The sequence below is a fragment of the Carassius carassius genome, chromosome 6 (genome assembly GCF_963082965.1).
Source record: "Carassius carassius chromosome 6, fCarCar2.1, whole genome shotgun sequence".
Lineage (NCBI taxonomy): Eukaryota > Metazoa > Chordata > Actinopteri > Cypriniformes > Cyprinidae > Carassius > Carassius carassius.
In genome coordinates, this window is record NC_081760.1 from 4,466,637 (window position 1) to 4,475,558 (window position 8,922).

An 8,922-nucleotide genomic window follows, 5' to 3' on the forward strand; every position below is an offset into this window, starting at 1 on the left:
ATAGTTTTATTCATTAATTATATTTCATCTAACACAGAAATTGCAGAACAACTTTGTCATCCTTATTTCTAATAAAACATTAATTAACTTCATATTTCTCGTTACAACAATTTTATAACACGTTTACAATAATTTAAAGTTCATTAACTTACCTTAATTGTATGTAAAGCTCAAATTTACAATTTTAGAGTTCAAATCAATTTCTAGATGCATCATTTCGAAGTTCTGAATTTATAAATATTATTGGTGCATATGTAGTCATTAAACATACGGAACATGCATAACACATGATGACGTACTTCTAAGAGCAAAATACATAATCTTAACTACAGTTTAATCTTCATTTAATTAATTAACTTTACAGTCCATGGAATTTAATATCCATAATTGTTCTATCCTATTTTCATCAATTACAAACCACTCTGATCATACTCTCTTCCCCCAAACCGCATAACTGCAATAAGGAACGTTCATCAAGGATGTAAAGAGTATGAACCAAATCATTACTCTACATCCGATTCACGCTCAGAAAAAAGTATCTAATCTCTTCATAGTGGTGTGGGAGACGCATCACTTTCAAAACACATTTCCTAGTCAAGAACTATAGAAATGATCCCTGAAAGTATAGTCTTAATCATCACTTTAAAAAAGCAGCTCTAGTCAATTCTAACACTCTGAGTCTCACAGATGGTGAAACAATCTAACAAAAGTTATTAGAAAAGTTAAACATGAGTTATAACACACACACACACACACACACACACACACACACACACACACACACACACACACACACACACACACACACACACACACACACACACACACACACACACACACACACACACACACACTCTCTTGCAGATTAATTCATGCCAGCTGCAAGTTTCCTTGATAAAATGTGCAATTCACACTCAGATCGCATATATAATTTAAGCAATAGCAATGAACTCAATTAACAGTGAACTCAATTTAAATTTAGTAGACTGGGTAGCAACTCTAATTAATTAGACTACTCCACTTTAAACTGCTCATTATAAAATTATAATCAGTTTACATGTTCACATATGAGTCACATTGGCAATGAATTATTCCTACTTTTAAAATCCTCCATATATTTTTTCTCCTCAATATTTTTATTCATTAAATATATGTCATCTAACACAGAAATAGCAGAACAACTTATTCATCCATATTTCTAATAAAACATTAACTTCATATTTCTCGTTACAACAATTCTATAACACGTGTCCGTTTGCAATAATTTAGAATGTATTAATTTACCGGTACTTTAATTGTATGTAAAGCTCAAATTTACAATTTTAGAGTTTAAATCAATTTATAGAAACATAATTTCGCAGTTTTGAATTAATAAATATTGTTGGTTCATGTTTAGTACATTGAACATGCCTAACGCATGATTACGTATTTCATAATTCAAAGTACATCAACCTAACTACAATAAAAACTAAGTTTAAATAATTATCCATAAAGTCTATGGAAATTAACATCCACAATAGTTCTATCTTATTTTTACCAATTATAAACCACTCTGATCATACTTTATTCCTCCGAACCGCATGACTGCAGTAAGGAACGTTCATCAATGAAGTAAAGCGTATGAAACAAATCATTACTCTACATCCGATTCACGCTCAGAAAAAAGTATCGAATCTCTTCATCGTGGTGTGGGAGACGCATCACTTTCGAAACACATTTCCTAGTCAAGAACTATAGAAATGATCCCTGAAAGTATAGTCTTAAACTTCACGCATCAGAAGCAGCTCGTCTCGATCCTGATACTCTGAGTCTTACAGACGGTGTTCAACGGTCGCGCGACCTTACTGTACACGAAACAGCGGTGAGGAAAGTAACATCTAAAACACTAGCATTCTCATAATCATGAATGCATAAAACACTTGTAAATAACACAAATATTGACTTATTATGTCGGTTCACACACAATTAACACGGTTTCTCTGTTAAAATGACACATTTCCACATACTTGATGTGCTCACAATTAATCATCGATGAGAAAAACAACAGTCACAACCACATTCGATTGGAATTATTAACATTGTTCTAATCGTTCGTATATATATAATATAAACAATATTAAATACTTTATTTTTAACGTAGTAACAATATAAATGAACGTATATTATTAACAACCATACAGTTACCCATAATGCACGTCAAGCTCAAGAAACAGCGCCTGACAAAAGTAACCAATCAAGAGAGAGCATATGCGTTTCTCAATAAAAATGAATATAACGTCACACATTTAAATTTCTATAACACAATAATAATGTGTGAATGAATTTTAAAAAATACCAAAAAAAATATATATATAAAAACAAAATAAAAACGTTGTATTTATTTCAATATGTGACTTTTGGTACAGTGCTGGTACAACAATAACAAATGTCCGGGGCGAAACCGCACACTCTTTATAAAGGTTCCGAGGAGAGAACTCTCTGTTCAGATTTGTTTTCATCCAGGTAAGCTTTTTAAAATATCTGTTATAAGTCAGAAAACAGACCTTGCGTTATTCTGAAGACACTCTTTAAGATAAACGTAAAATTCAAATAAAGCCAACGGCACGTTTCAAAAATCACGGACGGGGCTCAAAACGTATAACACTAATGAAAATTTTAATGTGAAAGTTAATGAAAACATACTTGTTTATGCCATTGCAAATTATTTGATGCCTGTATGCTCTGTTTCTTATTTGGTGTCGAATTATTGTGTCGTCTATCTGGAAGTTTAAGGTCAGGGTGTTGGCATACTTTTTTTTTATGAAGAATTATTTTATTCAGTTAGTGATTGTAATCATAGTAAATGTAGGCTAAATCATTCACTTCTCAAAATTTTCAATAAAAAATATGAAATTATTTGTTTCTATAAATTATATTTAAATATGCACAGATGACAGAATACATGGGTAAATTATATTATAATAAGGATTTAAGTACAGACTATATGGGTATTATGTCATGCAGAATCATTGAAGACAGCAATCTTAGAGGGGAATGATGCTTTTTTTTTTACAGATCATTATTGCGCGCGCGCGCGCACACACACACATACACACACACACACGACGCACAAAACTCTGCATTTGAACAGTCAATATCAAATACTTAAACTAATAACATAACTTACAGTAGCTGATTCAGAAGCGCCAGATTGTCATAGTAGGGTGACCACCCGTCCCGCGTAGCGCGTGCGCGCACAGCGTTTGAAGCCCAATTCATGCGTCCCACAAAATGAGACTGTCACGCATAATCAATGCTTGCTCAAAAAAAGTTGGTCTCTCTATATTCTCGAGCCCCAGGCAGCCAAACGAACATTACTTGACAGTTCAGAACGCTACTGTTGCCACACCCACCCCTCAGTTGAACTGCTGACTAGGCTGTTGTCAACTTTTTCGTTGTTGTCATGACAGCGCACGCACGTGCATACCAGACACACTGGGAAGGAACTTTTAGATGCATGCTTTCCAATTCGAAAAATGGAGAAAGTGAGGCACCGCCATCATCAATTAAAAAAGAGAAGGTGTGTCCTGTTTCAAACTGTTTTTTTTTTTTTCATGCGCCTGCCTTTACTAACATGCAAGTTCACCATCCTTTCTCCCCCTTCTCGTTCCGTGAACCTCTGGAGTTGTGAGTTTAGATTTTTTTTTTAACTGTTCCTGTAGCGTTGAGCAACTACAATTCATTTTAATCCTATACTTTTATATTATAATTTATTTAAAGTTAATAAATTGTAATGAAAAATAAATAAAATAGCTAAAGTAAATCGTAAGTGGAAGTGCATCTGTCAATTCTGTCATGAGCATACATCAGCAATTAGGCTACACATGTTTAGGGGAATAGGACATTATTAATATACCATGTAAGGTGGTATGTGCTAGAAATGGGTAAACCACTATCAGTGAGTCTGCCCATGGGGTGGGGGCACCGCCGCGCAAGGCAGTGTCCCACATTGTCCCTCAGAAACATACCCCTTGTCCCCCCTTGGGCTTATTAGCAGGTGGTCACCCTATGGCAAAGTCAGAATTACCAACTCTCCTAGGTTCACGAAAGGTCGTCCATAAAATGCATTGCTGTTCTGTTGTAAGTAATCATAAAGATTCCTAAATGCATCTACTTTCGGAAAGCCAAAAAAAGTGCTTTTGCTTTCGCCTAGATACACACTACGGAAGCATATGGGTAGCAATATTCAATCTGGGATGTAATATGCAAAATGACAATGCAATATGTAAAATGACAATGCATTTCTGTATTTACATTGACATTTTCCAATACATTTGTGCAACGTTTCATGCAAAATGAAAATGAAAATTAAATTACATAATTTTCATTTGACATTTCATACACCAGTTTTAATATGTAAAATTAATACTAATTTTAACGCTTTATAAGTTGCAAAATTAAAATGAAAATGTATTACAGAAATGATTAGATATGTCTAACATGTTCAAGCAAAAACTGTGGCAAAATGATCATTTAAATGCTATTTTTCTTAAATGCATTAACACTCACAGTCAAGACACTTACGATTGCATTTTCATTCAGTGTCCCGCAATGAATGTAGCAAAATTCAATGTGCACATTGAAAATGCATTCCGAGCCGATCACGTGTCCGCCCCCTCCCGCCATGTCAATCACTGCGTGAACAAGGCGGGGCTTGCAGAAGGTCAAGAGACTCAAGACCATAGAGAGTAAAAGAAATGGACACAGCGACCCCATTGGAACTCAATTGAGACAAGTGAAGCCCATTTTTAGCGATTTTTAGCACTTCCGTTTCTGACGCGCAGACTCAAACTAAGCTTGATGACGTCAGCAACCTGTCTGACAGATGCAAATCTTCTAGTAGCTGTGCATGCAAACTGCAATCGTTAATCTTGCAGAGACGGCGAGCTTGAGTGGGGAGTTCTTTGGCGTGAGTGAGCAGGAGTAAGTATTCTGATTAATTATTTTGTATAGTATTTTAAAATGTAACGCCAGGGCTTGTATCTATGGGATTCTCTCTTGACGTCTCCCCGATTGCCTGCGAGCTTCTCCTCCTGTCTGTACGGTAATTTCTCTACTGTGCGACAGAGAGTCGAGTGGTTTCTACGGGGCCGTAATGTAACATAGAAGGTAATGGGGCCCTTTATACATTGTCGTGTATCTTTAGAAATAAATAATGGACAAATGGAGTCTTTAAACGCCTCAGATGTAAAGTTATTCGCTGTCAGAGTGACGTCAAAATGAATGGGAGTCAATGGGATGCTAACGCAAATGAAGTTCTGCTACAAGATGGCAGCACGCGGCCGACTTCAACTTCCGGTCGACTTCCTTCCCTCCTGCTCAAGACTCAAGAAGAGGATTCAAGTGAGAGAACATGGACAAGACAGTTGGTCCGTGTACGTTTTGATCATTTCGGTTTATGGCTTCAATATTTCATTCGCACTTGTGGGCGGCGCTGAAACGCTGCTTTCATCTGATTGGTCGAATCGCTCCACCTTCAGCTCGGTCTTTTCATTCTTTCAGGCAGAATAAGAGTCAGTGCGAGTGAAGCACTGTAATGTCTGAAACCACCGCTCACTGTTAATTAGCATAATATTTGAATCAGATGTAGCTGGGCACATAATTTGTGCTGTTGAGACCTGCAAATTATTTCTAGGTTGTAGTTTTGTATGAATATTGTCCCACTGATAAATACAGTGCAAATAGTTCTGTCTCCTTGGATAAAAGTGAAGTGGAAATAAAAATCAATAATAGACTGAACAGTTCCATGTCTGTAACATTTACCACTCTCATCTTTTAAGTCATAAGGCACTAGGTATGTGTGTGTGTGACATTAATAAATAATTGTAAAAATGAATATAGTTACATTTCTAAATAAAAATAGTAAAATTAGCTCTATGCTGCTCAGTGCTCAGTGTAGCCTACCCCAGAGCGCCCTCTCGCGGCTGTAGACGGTAATGTTTTCTCTTGGTTCTGAATAAATGTGACCTATAGTCCAGTGCGACTTATATATGTTTTTTTCCTCGTCTTGACGTATTTTTGGACTGATGCAACTTATACCGAAAAATACGGGTAACATTATTATTATTATTTATTATGAGAGTAATCTTTAATGTTTCACCAAATTCAGCTCAGATCTTCAGACTCGTCTGACTCGTGTTGCTGTATAACTGGCCAGACTTACCTTCCCAAAAAATCCTATTTAATTTTATTTCATAAATTCAATATTCAAAAGTCAATATTCATACAATACTACAACCTAGAAATAATTTGCAGGTCTCAGCAGCACGAATTATGTGCCCAGCTACATCTGATTCAAAAATTATGCTAATTAACAGTGAGCGGTGGTTTCAGACATTACAGTGCTTCACTCGCACTGACTCTTATTCTGCCTGAAAGAATGAAAAGACTGAGCTGAAGGTGGAGCGATTCAACCAATCAGATGAAAGCAGCGTTTCAGTGCCGCCCACAAGTGCGAATGAAATATTGAAGCCATAAACCGAAATGATCAAAACGTACACGGACCAACTGTCTTGTCCATGTTCTCTCACTTGAATCCTCTTCTTGAGTCTTGAGTCTCTTGACCTTCTGCAAGCCCCGCCTTGTTCACGCAGTGATTGACATGGCAGGAGGGGGCGGACACGTGATTGGCTCGGAATGCATTTTCAATGTGCACATTGAATTTTGCTACATTCATTGCGGGATATTGAATGAAAATGCAATCGTAAGTGTCTTGACTGTGAGTGTTAATGCATTTAAGAAAAATAGCATTTAAATGATAATTTTGCCACAGTTTTTGCTTGAACATGTTAGACATATCTAATCATTTCTGTAATACATTTTCATTTTAATTTTGCAACTTATAAAGCGTTAAAATTAGTTTTCATTTTACATATTAAAACTGGTGTATGAAATGGCAAATGAAAATTATGTCATTTAATTTTCATTTTCATTTTGCATGAAACGTTGCACAAATGTATTGGAAAATGTCAATGTAAATAAAGAAATGCATTGTCATTTTACATATTGCATTGTCATTTTGCATATTACATCCCAAATTGAATATTGCTACCCATATGCTTCCATAATATGCTTCCATAACACACAGCATCTCCCTGACATGGCTGCTTCAACACTGTGGTTATTGAAACCACGCCTTCTTTATTTGGGCGGCATTACACAAATATTTCCACATAGTGACTTAGATATGTGGGGCGTGTTTGAATGAGCCGTTTTAGGGGGCGTGGCAGAGTCTTTACTTTGATAAAGAATATCTCTTTATATTTGAGACTTTAGTCTTTGCAACTTTACAGATCTTATTCATGCACCAAGAGCTTGTAACACTCCAAAGAGAAAGGGGAAATTGAAATCGCATCATATGACCCCTTTAAACACTGTTAGAAATTTGCATCTAAGGCATGTGCACACTGAAACCACCTTATTGACTAGTATACTATTTTATGGAATTTCAAGTCTGTATTTGTTAAGTGTATGAATTACAGTACAGTCTTAAAAAGAATGCAAGACTTTGATGTTACTTGCCTTAGATGGCAAACCAATCTTGCACAATCATTTTGTAGCTATACCTTATTAAAAATAAGTCAATTGTGTGAGAAAATAATGACAATTTTAGATTAAGGCAATGCTTATTATTGGAATTAATGCTACATGAGCCCCATAATCTCTTTTACAAACCCAGTTTATGATTATGATAATAAAGTATTACCCTCTTCACACAGTATGATTCTGTACATTTAAACAATCCTGACAATGACAAAATAATAATAATAGCTTTGTTTATAACTGGCATAATAAAATACAAGGCACAATGCAATATCCTAGTATAAATATAATGAATAAAAGGCCTTAATGAATAACTCATCCTACAAATGCATTTAAAAATCTCTTTACCTTTCTAAAACACCCACGTGAAACTTTAAAACATACAAAACATTGAACTTGTACCAGCTCCCAGGTTATAAGCAAACTGGATTTGGAGCAGATTAAGAATAAAGTTTGATCAAGCAGTGCTGTGCAGATTACATTTACATTTATCTGACGCTTTAATCCAAACAGACTTACAATTGCTATATATGTCAGAGGTCGCACGCCTCTGGAGCAACTAGGGGTTAAGTGTCTTGCTCAGGGACACATTGGTGTCACACAGTGGATTCGAACCCGGGTCTCTCACGCCAAAGGCATGTGTCTCATCCACTGCGCCAACACCACCCCCACAGATACTAGAACAAGCAGTGCAGAGCAGTGACCGCAGACCGCAAGGTTTCAAAATCAGAAGAAGAAGAGGTATATTTCATGACGGAACCTCTCTCAAACATTTGCAGAGCAGATAAATCAGTTGCTGTCTTAGAAAGAAAAGACACATCCTGAATACCGTTCACCTGCAATAAAACAGGGAAAAAAGCTAATTAAAACCTATACCTTAGAAATATTCACTCATTTAATCAAGATTTTCCTGTACAATATATATAAAATAGATGGTGAGATAAGTGGTGAGAATACATTACCGTTAATTTTTTTTATTTATTATTATTTAAAGAAATGAATACTTTCATGTAGCAAGGATGCATTTAACTGATCAAAAGTGGCAGTAAAGACTTTTACATTGTTCCAAAATTTTTTTTTCTTTTCAAATAAATGCTGTTCTTTAATAATATTAAGCAGCATAACGTTTTTTCAATATTGATAATAAGAAATGTTTATTTAGCAGCAAATCAGCATATAAGAATGATTTCTGAAGGATCTTGTGACACTGAAGATTGCAGTAAATTCAAGAATCACAAGAAAAATATATTAAAATGTAAAAATATTTTACAATATTACAGATTTACTATTTTTTCATCAAATACAGTCATAAGATACTTTTTTTTGGAAAAACGTAGGGCT

General features: G+C 35.4%; 1 long non-coding RNA gene and 2 other non-coding genes across 3 annotated transcripts; all 3 read right to left on the reverse strand.

Moving 5' to 3' along the window:
- Positions 1-416: 416 nt before the first annotated feature.
- LOC132142931 (small nucleolar RNA U3) lies at positions 417-632 on the reverse strand. Its single transcript, XR_009434123.1, has one exon. It is a non-coding gene; the product is annotated as a small nucleolar RNA U3 (small nucleolar RNA).
- A 914-nt stretch (positions 633-1,546) lies between these two features.
- On the reverse strand, positions 1,547-1,762 carry LOC132142929 (small nucleolar RNA U3). Its single transcript, XR_009434121.1, has one exon. It is a non-coding gene; the product is annotated as a small nucleolar RNA U3 (small nucleolar RNA).
- Positions 1,763-7,795: 6,033 nt separating this feature from the next.
- Positions 7,796-8,413, reverse strand: LOC132141818 (uncharacterized). Its single transcript, XR_009433930.1, has 2 exons — positions 8,248-8,413; positions 7,796-8,048 (listed from the first exon to the last, which is right to left on the reverse strand). It is a non-coding gene; the product is annotated as an uncharacterized LOC132141818 (long non-coding RNA).
- Between the last annotated feature and the right edge of the window lie 509 nt (positions 8,414-8,922).